The 14,450-nt window shown below is 40.5% G+C and overlaps 1 long non-coding RNA gene across 2 annotated transcripts in view; it reads right to left on the reverse strand.

Moving 5' to 3' along the window:
- Window positions 1-537: 537 nt before the first annotated feature.
- The window catches only part of LOC309390770, a 100,192-nt gene continuing 86,279 nt past the window's right edge, over window positions 538-14,450 (reverse strand). Inside the window, exon 6 of one of the 2 annotated variants that reach the window (XR_014175176.1) lies at window positions 538-3,095. This is a non-coding gene — a long non-coding RNA (uncharacterized lncRNA). Of the gene's footprint in view, window positions 3,096-10,959; window positions 11,292-14,450 lie in introns of those variants that run through there. The other variant, XR_014175177.1, reaches the window with a different exon arrangement.

Consider the following 14,450-nt stretch of genomic DNA (forward strand, 5'->3'; position numbering starts at 1 on the left):
GTTAAATAGAAGGCATGCTATGTACATGACCATGAGCTCCTGGAGAAAAGTGGGCTAGGAAAATATATTTTAAAAGTGTTTTTAATTAGCAAATATGTATAAACAGACAGGCAAGAAGAGATACTGTAGATACATAGATAGGTGAGACAGTCAACCTGGGGCACATTTAACCTCCAAAGAGCAAATCAAGGTTACTCTGTGGTGATACCATTTTGGAGTTTGGTGCTACCATCAAGTACAAAGATGCAATCATTCTGTTGCATGTATACACAAATGGATCACAGCTATAATTAGACATTCAAGTATATTAATCTGTGAAAAATTCATAAAATATTTTAAAAAATTGTTGTTACTTTAATATTTTCTATCATAGTTTATTAAGCAAAAGTTCACGTTCATAAACAATGGAGACAGCTTACACTGATAAAAATATAAAATGTAAATATAAACACAAATACAATAGAATTTAAAATTAAACTATTTAAAATTAACATTAATCATATCATTAGCAAAAAGTGTTTTAGTATTTTCCTGAATATTGAGAGGGAGTCCCAATAGTTTTTCTAGGCAGCAGAGTTTGGAAGCATTATAGAAGAGGGTTTCCTATGCATCAGATAAGCCCTGGATACAAGGATATCTTCTAAAGATCCTCTCCTAAAGTCCATAGGAGACATTTATTCACAAATAGTCAAGTAGTGAGGGCCTTTAAAACTCAATGTCTATATGTTGATTTGTGCCAGGAAGGCAACTACTGGTCCGGTAGTAGCCACTGCAGATATTTCAGTATAGGGATAAGATAAACTCTTGTATCTTGCACAGTTCCATCGCTTTGCAGCTGCAGTTGCATGTTGTCTGCAGTTTCCAGACATCGTGTGAGGGATGACCTTACATTGGGCAATAGTCACGGCAGGCTCTAACCAAGGCATGGATAAGGTTCGCGGGCGGGGGGGGGGGACACTCAGTTGATGTTCTAGCTGCAATTATGCAAAGTTGCTCCTCACCACAGCTGCCACTTGTAACTCCAAAGACAGCCAACACTCCCAAATGGCATGTTCCTTTGGGGAGATCCAAACACATCTACAACAAACTTCACAATTCTAGAGTACAGCTTTTTCCTTACTAATATATTTCTATTTTGTTGGGATTTAGGTGCAACTTATTCTTCCCCATCAAGTTTTATCAATATGAAAAAAATGGTCAAGATATACTGTTCTTTGGAATTAGAAGATAAGAAGCACTCAATTTTAAAACTACAGAAAACTTTCCATAGAAATTTGATGTAGATGTTGAATGCCATAGGAAATAAGATAGAACCTTAAATGATACTATAGATAAGAGTTCTAAGTACAGTATAAAGAAGTAATCCTCCAACATCACCATTTGGACACTTTCTGAGATGAATGATTAGAACCACTGAACATCAGTTCTCCCAAGGGCCAATTCAGCCAGAGAATCCAGAAACATATGGTATATACCATAATTAATGACTTTAAAAATTGCTGCGAGTCCAAAAGAGAACTATCATTTATACTACCACAGAGCTTCCGGTATAGGTCAGCAACGAAAGCAATCTCAATTTGTATCTTGAAGCAAATCCAGATTGGGCTGGGTCCAGAAGATCAGTTTCATCCAGCCGCATTTAAATGATAAGACTTTCTCTATTACTTTGCCCAAGAATTGAATATTTGACATTTATCTAATTCAAAAGTGATTCTGTATGATTTCTCACTTTAAAAAGTATTAATCGGTTCTCTTAAATATTTGTCCCAGTATTTTGTGCAATTCAATTGTTCTAAAATGTTATACAATCCTCAATTTACTTCTTTTGGGACTGTATGAAACACGAAAAAAGTGTCTTATGATTGGTCCTCCAACTTACAACCATCACAGTGTCCCCATAGTCATGTAATTATCATTTGCAACCTTCCCAGCTAGACTTTAACAAGCAAATTCAATGTGGAAGCTGGCAGAGAAGACTGCAAGTTGCAGTTATGTGATGTCTCACTTAACTATCATGGTGATTAATAGAATTACTCTATAGAATAGAATTCTTTATTGGCCAGGTCTGATTGGACACATAAGGAATTTGTCTTCAGTCCATACGCTCTCAGTGTACATAAAAAATACATTCATCAAGAATCATAAGATACAACATTTAATGATAGTCATAAGATACTAAATAAGCAATCAAAATCATACTAGGAAACTAAATAAAACAATATAAATCATAAAGATACAATCAACAAGGTTATAGTTATAAGTAGGAGATAGGTAATAGGAAAAATGAGAAGAAGAATAGTAATACAGTCTTAGTAAATAATTTGACAGTGTTGTGGGAATTAGTTGTTTGACAAAGTGATGGCATGCGAGGGAAAAACTCTCCTTGTGTCTAGTTGTTCTGGTGTGCAATGCTCTATATAACGTCATTTTGAGGTTAGAAGTTGAAAAAATTTATGTCCAGGATATGAGGGGTCTGTAGATATTTTCACAGCCCTCTTTTTGACTCATGCAGTATACAGGTCCTCAATGGAAGGCAGGTTGGTAGAAATTGATTTTTCTGCAGTACTTATTATCCATTGAACTCTGTGTCTGTCTTGTTTGGTGGCATGAAATGACTGTGATAAAGTCAAAAATGTAGGTTTGGCCACATGATGCCTCATTTAAGGATTGCACTACTTAACAGTGAATTTTCTGCTCCTTATTGTGGTTGTAAGTCAATGACTTTTTGTATTTCAGTAAAATACAATAAATATGCATTATAAATGAAACTAGAAATACTCCACTAAATTGTTGACACCAAAAAAAAAATCTTGTTACAATAAGAAATAAGTTTGCAGTGACAGATGAGCGGCTATATGAATTTAAGAAATAAACTGTAAATTAATATTAATATTTGAAACCTACTGTATTAGGTAACACATGAAACAGTAAACACTATTCTAAACTAAAAAAAACAACATAAAGAGTTTAACATAAATAACAAAATTACTGGCATCATTGTCCCGATGTTCATAAGAGCAGGTCAAGTTCATGCAAACTGCTACAGGAACTTCTGAGATTAAAATTCAGATCTTCCAAATGTCTTTAGTACCGGGCTTCAGAAATAAAATGGAATACAGTTTTAATGAATAATATAAATGTATCAATAAGTGAAAGCTTACAAATTATTTATATAATAACTTTTGTGATTAGGAAAACCATAAGACTCTGGGCATAAAATAACTATTGCTGCTCTGTTCATCTATGTTCTTTTAAATAAACAACTGTAAACTTCTAGGCAAGAAATATACCTTGCCTTTTCCCATAATATTTCGTTAAATGAAGCATGAGTTGAAATATTTATATCCCACTTTTTCATACAAAAATGTGCATTCAAAGCACTTACCTATCTCCCTCAACAGTCTAGTAATAGCCAGAGAATCATTCACAGTCACTTTCTTTTTATTTCCCTGAATTACACAAAGTATTTTTTAATATAATACTGGATTTCCTTCTCTTTTCTTTTATAATAGAGTAGTGAAAGGGTGGAAATTGTTTGTTTGGTAACCTATTTATCATCTAAAGCAGAATTCTTGCCTCTCCAATTACTTTTTTACTATTCTTCCCTAACTGGGTTTTAATTGCAGCTTTTGGGAAACACAGTGCTGGGAAGTCAATATAAAAGCTCTATTGCACCTGATCACACAAAACACAAAAATTGTGCCAGCTGTGGAAATTCTCATAAGCTCAAGCAAATATCGCACATTAAAATATCTTTCTAGAAGTAGTATGATTTCAGTCTGCAAGTGGGGGAATTATGTGATTGAATGTTTTTACTGGAGTTTTAAAGTTATCAAATCTGTGATGAATCCCAAAACAGTTACCAGTATGTAGTTAGAAATTTAAAGCATATGACAATGACTAATAAAATGTTTGGATTTTACTTCTTCAACACCATGTCTGAAACAACATCAAGTGGCCAATCTGATATGTACACAATATATTAGATTAAAATGTTCCAAAATATGGTTTCTGGTGCTCATGAGAATTCTCTTATTAGCTTTCCAGATTAGGACCAGAGGCTCATTTGTACAACCAGAAATCATCTTAGAACTTGTGATCAATCAGGTGATATTTTATAACAATAATGTACATATAAGAAAGTTTGTGATCATTTAGAGTTTTTTACAATAGATTATATTTTTGAATAATGTGTGTATAAAAAAGAAAATATTGTTTTAATATATTTTGAATATTTTGTGTATGCTTCCTAAAGTCAGATGTTTGTGAGATTGGTACACATATACATTTTACAAATATCCACAGTTCCTTTTATATTTATATTTATATTTATATTTATATATGTGTGTGTGTGTGTGTGTGTGTGTGTGTTACAACCCCTGGTATGACCAAATATCAGCACAAATACAACACACACACACACACACACACACACACACACACATATATATATATATATATGCTGGTTTTGTTGTATTCGGGTCTTTATATTATATATATTATATATATTATATATATTTGTTTTCGTAGATTTTCACGGGTGTAGGTATGCTGGTTTTGTTGTATTCGGGTCTTTTCCTGTGTAAGGTTGAGATTGTCTTTGCAACGTTTTGGCAGGATCTCACCTGCCATCTTCAAGCTGTGGGCTTAAGCCTTATATGGTTCCCAGATGGTTCCGCCCCAGGCGTCTGATGGAACCAGATAGGTTCCAGGCGGAGCTTGGGCCACCTCCTGCAGACCTGTCCCGCTCCCGGGCAGAGGACCTGGTGGCCGCGTGGAACAGTGCGGCCGCCGGAGCCTTGGACCGGGTTGCGCCTTTGCGGCCTCTCCGATGGCAACGATCGACTCGGGCTCCCTGGTTTAACGGGGAGCTAAGGGCGATGAAACGCCACAGGAGACGCCTAGAGAACAAGTGGAGATCCTCCCGCTCCGAATCCGATCGAACACAGGTAAGAGCCTACTTAAGGACCTACCTTGTGGCAATAAGGGTGGCCAAACGTCAATATTGTGCCACCCTTATAGCGTCCGCAGAGAACCGCCCTGCCGCCCTGTTTCGGGTGACCCGCTCCCTGCTGTCGCAGGGACAACGGGACCCCCCATTGCAGGGCAGGGCAGAGGAGTTTGTGGAATACCTGCAGGATAAAATTGATCAGATCCGGAGGGGGTGGACCCACTCCAGTGCTCCAGAGGGGGCGTCCGAGGCTAGTCTTGAGATTCCACGCTGGGAGGAGTTTGACCCTGTTGTCACCGAAGATTTGGACAGGTTGCGAGGGTGACTGCGAGCCACCACATGTTTATTGGACCCGTGCCCCACCTGGTTGGTACTGGCTTCCTCTTCCTGGAGGAAGATGATTATCTAGACCCGCGCCAGTCCGGCTTCCGACCCGGTCACAGCACGGAGACGGCCTTGGTCGCGTTGGTGGATGATCTCTGGAGGGCAAAGGATGGGGGTTGTTCCTCCATCCTTGTCCTATTAGACCTCTCGGCGGCTTTCGATACCATCGACCATGGTATCCTATTGCGCCGTCTGGAGGGGTTGGGGATCGGGGGCACCGTATTACGGTGGTTCCGCTCCTACCTCTCTGGCCGGACGCAATGTGTGTTGACAGGGGAGCAGAGGTCGACCCCGAGGCCCCTCACTTGTGGGGTCCCACAGGGGTCGATCCTCTCGCCTCTCCTGTTCAACACAAATATGAAACCGCTGGGCGAGATCATCCGTGGTTTTGGGGTGAGATATCATCTGTACGCTGATGACACTCAGCTGTATATTTCCACCCCAACCCACCCCAACGAGGCTGTTGAAGTGATGTCCCGTTGTCTGGAAGCCGTGCGGGTCTGGATGGGTGACAACAGGCTCAAGCTCAACCCCTCCAAGACAGAGTGGCTGTGGCTTCCGGCACCCCGGTACAACCAGCACATTCCATCGCTGGCCATCGGGGATGAACAATTAGCCCCGGTGGAACGGGCACACAATTTGGGCGTCCTCCTTGATGCCCGGCTGGCTATGGAAGATCATGTGGCAGCCGTGGCGAGGGGGACGTTCCACCAGGTTCGCCTGGTGCGCCAATTGCGACCCCTTTTGGACCGGGAGGCCCTGCACACAGTCACTCACGCGCTGGTGACGTCTCGCCTGGACTACTGTAATGCCCTCTACATGGGGCTCCCCTTGAGGTGCACCCGGAGACTGCAGTTGGTCCAGAATGCAGCTGCGCGGGTAATTATGGGGAGATCAAGGTTCTCCCATATAACACCGCTCCTGCGCGAGCTGCACTGGCTTCCTGTGGCCTACCGGGTGCGCTTCAAGGTGTTAGTTACCATCTTCAAAGCGCTCCATGGCATAGGGCCTAGTTACCTGCGGGATCGTGTCCTGCCCCATACATCCCTGCGACCCATTTGCTCACACAGAGAGGGTCTCCTCCGGGTGCCGTCCTCTAGAGATTGTCAGAGGGCGGTGCCCAGGAGTAGGTCCTTCTCTGTGGCGGGCCCTACCCTTTGGAACGACCTCCCCCCAGACATTAGAACAACAACCGATCTCCGCTCTTTCCACAGTAAACTGAAGACCCACCTGTTTCGGCTAGCCGGCCTGGCATAATTCGACAACTTTTCCACCCCTAGGTCATTTTTAATTGTCAATTTTAGTTTTTAAACTATTAATGTTATTGGGGTTTTAACCTTTTTCAGTATTGTAATTATTTATTTATTTTTTACCTCCTCTGTATGACACTGTGCTGACTGTTGCTTGTGTACGTCGCCCCGAGTCCCTGTGGGGAGAGGGGGCGACTAATAAGTTTAAATAAATAAATTATATATATATATATATATATATATATATGTATGTATGTATGTATGTATGTATGTATGTATGTATGTATGTATGTATGTATGTATGTATATATATGTATTTGTGTTACAACCCCTGGTATGACTAAATGGTTAGTGGTTAAGTGGTTTAGTGGTTAAGACTCCTGCCTAAGATACATACAGCCCGGGTTCTAATCCCAGTAAGGGTATGGCTAGCTGATGAGAGCTAATTAGCTCGAAATAGATCTATCCTAGTCTCCCTTTATTTATTTATCAGTACAATTACAACACAAATATAAAAAGGCAACAGTAAAAATAAAAATATGGTTTTCTGCCTGCATGGTCTTCTGTGATAAGCCGAAGGACAGAAAGAGGGAGTAGTGACCTTCCTCCCATATTTAGTCATACCAGGGGTTGTAACACAAATACATACCTATTTCCCTGGCTCAACTGATAAGGAAGAGAACCCGTGGCTTAGTGGTTAAGACTCCTGCCTAAGATATATACAGCCCGGGTTTTAATCCCAGTAAGGGTATGGCTAGCTGATGAGAGCTAATTAGCTCGAAATAGATCTATCCTAGTCTCCCTTTATTTATCAGTACAATCACAACACACACACACACACACACACATATATATTGTGTGTGTGTGTGTGTACCTGAAGTGATATATCTTTATGATACTGTATGTGGATGTTTGTATTCAATAATACAAATGAAGGTATGCAAGACATGTCCTATTTGTTTACTAAGTTCTTTTAAAAATGAATATTTCCGTGAGATAAATATTGATGGTAAAACTTTTGAATTCATTATCCAAGTCTGTTCATGACTGAGTCCAATTCTTACTATAAATTAATAAAGATTTTGAGACTAGAGAATTCTCATCAGGAGGCTTTCTGATTGCTTTGGTGAGATGTTCAAAGTTGATTAACAATGAAGAGATTTGCATCTCAGATTATCTAATAATGAGAAATGATGAATAGATATCAACTACTGTATGTATTGTTCTTTGCTAACTGACTTATTACGTTTTTCTCCTGGTTAAGATTATTGTACAGTTGGTGCTGTAATTAATACTATCTGTATAATATCCTCTTTGTTGGCGATGTTTTTAAAAACTCTAGTACTTTTAGCAATCTTTTTAGAGATGAGTTTTATTCTGAAGACGAGTTATATATTAGGTGTGGCAAAATTATGGCCCAAAGGTTCCTCAGTTTCATTTTAGAAGTCTTTCAAATTCAGATTGCTATCCAAAAGATTAAGACCATGGTAAAAAGACAAAAAAAGAGACAAAATTATAAAAACTTGGACCAAAAATAGGCTGAGGATAAGAACATTATTTGATGTATTTAACAAATATTAAGTGGTATGTCTTCATGCTAGATCAACTTTCTTGTTGCTGAAGAAGCTGAAGAAGCTTCATGGATGAGAAGCAAAATGTCTTCAAAGAAAAAACAAGAAAGTCCAGTTGCCTCCTGAAAAAATCACCTTTGGGACAACCATGACTGAGTGACTGAGAATCTCTACAGACTTTGAGAAATTTTAAGTTGCATTCTCCATTAAACATATCATTCTAAATGGTAAACAATAGTCAAATCTCTCTTGAATCAAGCTCAACTTTCATTGATATCATGATCAAGTCCATGCATTTTTATTGAAAGCAATGTGTGACTGAATTGCTATGGCTTTCTTCTTGAATATTTTTGTTGCTTCCCAGTCTAGCCTGCAGCCTTAAAAAATCCCATCCAAATAACAAGGCTTGGCCCTGCTTAGTCTCTGAATCCAGACAAGCTGTGATGCCACCAGCATGACTGAGGTCTAAGACTGACATTCAACATAACCTTAAAGCAGTATTTCTCAATCATGGCAACTTGAAGATATGTCAACTTTAATTCCCAGAATTCTGGGAGTTGAAGTCCACACATCTTCAAGCTGCCAAAATTGAGAAAGCCCAAAAGTGTGACTGTCCACTTTACTGTTAGTTCAATATTTCTACTTTACTAAGTTGGAACTGGCAATGTGGATATAATTTTTAGCTTTTTTAAAAGAATGGTCAATAAATTGATACACTCAATATAGATGAAAACTATTTGCAAGCCAAGCCACTGCAGATATTAGAACTAGATAGGGAACATCTATTTACAGATTTTCAATGAAAAAAACTACAAAGAAGATAAAAAAGTACAAATCCTTACCAGAATATTCTGAACTTATTAGAATTCATACTGCAAGAATAGGTTTAAGGTTTAAGGTTTATTAAATTTATAGACCGCCCCCTCTCCCCGTAGGGACTCGGGGCGGTGTACAGACCGTTCGTGTATAAAACAACAAAACATAACATAAAACATCAGACAAAACAACGCAAACATACCGTCTGTATATACAACCCAAACTAATTAAATAATTAAAAACAATTCTAAAACCAATTTAAAACCCCAAAATTTAAAATTTAAAAAGCTATCCAGGAAGGTCAGTAGTGGGTGTTCCCTGTAAGTACAATTACAGTTACAATTAGGCCAGGCCGGCTAGTCGAAACAGGTGGGTCTTGAGTTTCTTGCGGAAGGAGCGGAGGTCCAAGGTGGTTCTAATATCGGGGGGGGGAGGTCGTTCCAGAGGGTTGGGCCCATCACAGAGAAGGCCCTATTCCTAGGCACCACCTGCCCGCACTGCTTAGCGGAAGGTACCCGGAGGAGTCCCTCTCTGTGAGAGCGGATTGGTCGCAGGGATGTGTGGGGTAGAATGCGATCCCGCAGGTAACTAGGTCCCGAGCCATGGAGCGCTTTAAAGATGACAATCAGCACCTTGAAACGCACCCGAGAAGCCACAGGCAGCCAGTGCAGCTCACGCAGGAAAGGTGTTACATGGGAGTACCTAGTACTCCCCATAATAACCCGCGCGGCTGCATTCTGAACCAGCTGGAGCCTTCGGGTGCATCTCAAGGGGAGCCCCATGTAGAGAGCATTGTAATAATCAAGACGGGAAGTTACCAGGGCATGAGTGACTGTGCGAAGGGCGTCCCGCTCTAGTAGGGGGCGCAATTGGCACACCAGGTGAACCTGGTGGAACGCCCCCCTAGCCAGGGCTGTCACATGATCATCTAGCGACAGCCGGGAATCTAGTAGGACGCCCAAATTGCGTGCCCTATCCACCGGGGGCAGTTGTTCCCCCCCCGATGGCCAGAGATGGAACACATTGGCTAAAGCGGGGCGCTGGTAGCCACAGCCACTCCGTCTTGGAAGGGTTGAGCTTGAGTCTGTTGTCACCCATCCAGACCCGCACGGCTTCCAGACACCGGGACATCACCTCGACGGCTTCGTTGGGGTGGTTCGGGGTAGAGATATATAGCTGAGTGTCATCTGCATACAGATGGCACTCAACCCCGAATCCTCGAATGATCTCGCCCAGCGGTTTCATGTATGTGTTGAACAGGAGAGGTGAGAGGACCGACCCCTGTGGCACTCCGCACGTGAGCGGCCTCAGGGTCGACCTCTGCTCCCCCGCCAACACACATTGCGTCCGACCGGAGAGGAAGGAGGAGAACCACTGCGTCCGACCGGAGAGGAAGGAGGAGAACCAGAATAGAATAGAATAGAAGAGTTGGAAGGGACCTTGGAGGTCTTCTAGTCCAACCCCCTGCCTAGACAGGAAACCCTATACCATTTCAGACAAATGGTTATCCAACATCTTCTTAAAAACTTCCAGTGTTGGAACATTCACAACTTCTGGAGGCAAGTTGTTCCATTAATTGTTCTATCAGGAAATTTCTCCTCAGTTGTAAGTTGCTTCCCTCCTTCATTAGTTTCCATCCATAGCTTTTTGTTCTACCCTCAGGTGCCTTGGAGAATACTTTGATTCCCTCTTCTTTGTGGCAACCCCTGAGATATTGGAACACTGCTATCATGTCTCCCCTAGTCCTTCTTTTCATTAAACTAGACATACCCAGTTCCTGCAACCGTTCTTCATGTTTTCGTCTCCAGTCCCCTAATCATCTTTGTTGCTCTTCTCTGCACTCTTTCTAGAGTCTCCACATCTTTTCTATATCGTGGCGACCAAACCTGAATGCAGTATTCCAAGTGTGGCCTTACCAAGGCATTATAAAGTGGTATTAACACTTCACGTGATCTTGATTCTATCCCTCTGTTTATGTGGCCTAGAACTGTGTTGGCTTTTTTGGCAGCTGCTGCACATTGCTGGCTCATATTTAAACGGTTGTCCACTAGGATTCCAAGATCCCTCTCACGATTACTACTATTGAGCAAGGTACTTACTTTTTTCACCATTGAATTTCATTTTGTTAGATTTGATATGGATTTAAAATGTGGAATCTGACTATTCATAGTCAGATTTATATCATTCCAGGCCAAAATAATTTCACTTGTTTATACTGTAGCAAAGTTCAGGCTGAAGACCTAGGTTCAGTGGAAATACAGATGAACATCCTTTGGCTTCAAGCGGGTTGTTGTTGGCAGAGAGGGATGAGGTGATGAACTGGATAAAGTGTAAGAAATGTATGGAGTGACAAGGTAAAAATGTTTTCACTTAACTGGACAAGCAGCAGTTGATCTTGATGATCCTATCTTGGTAATGGAAGATGTGTTGCACATGCAGAACACTCTGGGATCTCTCTGAAGCAACTTTTTTTCCTTTCAGTATGTAGCACTGGGTAGCCCTACTGTCTGCCTCTTTGATAAGTAAAGCATGCTGGTTTTAATTTCTCTCTCACTTCAGCTTTCCTTCAACTGATTTAGCTTCTACCTCCATGTTTGCAATATATATTCACTCTCCCTGCTCAGGAACTAGAGAGTTAGTTTCTAGGTCCCCTAGTTACTCAACCAACTACTTATACCTCCACATGTGTGCATACAACAAAAGTGGATGTATTCAACACTATTCTTGACACTTTAAAGATCTGAAGCCATTTATGCGCTTTAAAGATCTGAAGCCATTTTATGATTATTGCCATTGATTAATACATTAATTTCATGAAATTGTGACTGTTTGATAGGGGATGAATAAAGAGATGGCATTTCAGGTGTCAAGCTTTTTATTAAAGATAGTGTTCAAGGCCACCTCTAGATGGATATTTCAAACTGCATTTTCTCTGCTCTCTAGTGTGTGAAAAGCAATTGTTTAGTTGTATAGCAAGTGTAGAGCGGAATTAAATTGACCCGCATGATACAGAAAGTAGCACTGAAACCATTTACCTAAGAGTCTTTTGAAAGAAATCTTGTTTTATTATTATAGGTGAGTGTTGACATGATTTTAAGGAAGTGATTATCCGTGTAATAGTTTTAATGGATGGATTATTTTAGTGTATAAACATAGGTCTGCTGAGATATCATGTCTCTAGCTATATTTAAAATGTGAAAAGCTGTAGAGCTAAATTGATATTACTGTTTTTAAAGGTGATTTAGGAAAGAATTGTTGTTATTGTTAGATATAAGAAAGCAGGATGATAGGATGGGGCCAGGATATAAAGTCATACTGCATCAGCTTCTTAAGTAGAATCTTAACACCTGTGTATCTTCATTCAATCTCTCAGATCATATACCTGAAAAATACCTTTCAAAGCAAAAACATGTACTTTTTCATGAAAAGAAGTTGTTATACTGACAACCTTTTACAATTGTTAATTTTGAGTAATCATGTCTTTTTTCTAAACTAATTGGCAGTGGAATTAAAATTGGTTTCAAGTGCAATTTTCACTGTGACAAGCTATAAAGAAGCCTAGGATTACCATTTTATACTGCTCATCCAACAGTGTAGTACATGGTTAATTCTATGGCCTTTGCTGATTTAGTGCAAGGAAAAAAGAGGAAACTCTTATTTCTTCTGAAGCTTTGGGAAAGTCTTGGAAGAAACACTTTCATTTCTATCTAGCCCCCAAGCAGGCCATGGAAGTAAATCATACCGAAATTAATTGGAGTTGCCAAGGCAACCAAGAGATGCAAGATCTAGGCCCCAGACTTACCTATGTCTAACTTTTCTCCTCCTCCTAAGCTAATGTCTGTTCTTCTGGCCAAAGCAATAAAATAAAAAATAGCAAGCAAACAGCTCAGTTCAAATTAAATGCTTGCCAACCACACTACATCAAGTTTCTGTGCAGCGTCTCAAGAAATTCCTTACAAGATTTCAGTAATAGAAGAAGGGTGGACCCCAATCTATGTATTTTAAAACTAACCACGTGTAACTTTATCTAGAAATAAAGCCTGGAGAATTTAATGGAGAGTTTTTTGTGCCTTCGAGTCAATGTGATTGCCTGGACTAGTCTTTGCAGTTTTCTTGACAAGGTTTTACTATTGCTACATTTTTAAGGTTGAGAGAGAGTGACTGACCCAAGGACTACGTTTACACATACAGTACTGTGCAAAAGTTGTAGGTAGGTGTGAAAAAATGTTGCAAACAAAGAATGCTTTCAGAAATATAAATAATGATTATTTATTTTTGTCAATTTTCAAAATGTAAAGTGAGTGAACAAAAGAAAAATCTAAATCAAATCAATATTTGGTGTGACCACCCTTTGCCTTCAAAACAGCAGCAATTCTTCTAGGTACACTTGCACACAGTTTCTGAAGGAACTCGGCTGGTAGGTTGTTCCAAACATCTTGGAGAACTAACCACAGATTTTCTGTGGATGTAGGCTTTCTCACATCCTTCTGTCTCTTCATGTAATCCCAGACACACTTGATGATGTTGAGATCAGGGCTCTGTCAGGGCCATGCCATCACTTCCAGTACTTCTTGTTCTTCTTTATGCTGAAGATAGTTCTTAATGACTTTGGCTGTATGCTTGGGGTCGTTGTCCTGCTGCAGAATAAATTTGGGGCCAATCATACGCCTCCCTGATGGTATTGCATGATGGATAAGTATCTGCCTGATACTTAGCATTTGAGAACACCATTAATCCTGACCAAATCTCCAACCATTTGCAGAAATGCAGCCCCAAACGTTCAAGGAACCTCCACCTTGCTTCACTGTTGCCTGCAGACACTCATTATTGTACCACTCTCCAGCCCTTCGACGAACAAATTGTGCTGAAGCCAAATAGTTCAAATTTTGACTCATCAGTCCAGAGCACCTGCTGCCATTTTTCTGCACCCCAAGTTCCTATGTTTTGGTGCATACTTTAGTCGCTTGGCCTTGTTCCCATGTCAGAGGTATGGCTTTTTGGCTGCAACTCTTCCATGAAGACCACTTCTGCCAGACTTCTCTGGACAGTAGAGGGGTGTACCTGGGTCCCACTGGTTTCTGCCAGTTCTGAGCTGATGGCACTGCTGGACATCTTCCGATTTCAAAGGGTAATAAGCTTGATGTGTCTTTCATCTGCTGCACTGTTTCCTTAGCTGACCACTGCATCTACAATCCTCAACGTTGCCCGTTTCTTTGTGCTTCTTCAAAAGAGCTTGAACAGCACATCTTGAAACCCCTGCTGCTTTGAAATCTTTGTCTGGGAGAGACCTTGTTGGTGCAGTATAACTACCTTGTGTCTTGTTGCTGTGCTCAATCTTGCGATGACATGAAACTGTCTTTCACAAACTCACCTTGGTAGCAGAGTTTGGCTGTTCCTCACCCAGTTTTAAGCCTCCTACACAGCTCTTTCTGTTTCAGTTCATGACTGGGTTTCAGCCTACGTATGACATTGATGATC

The sequence above is a fragment of the Natrix helvetica genome, assembly GCF_964273705.1.
Source record: "Natrix helvetica genome assembly, chromosome: 4".
Classification (NCBI taxonomy): Eukaryota; Metazoa; Chordata; class Lepidosauria; order Squamata; family Natricidae; genus Natrix; species Natrix helvetica.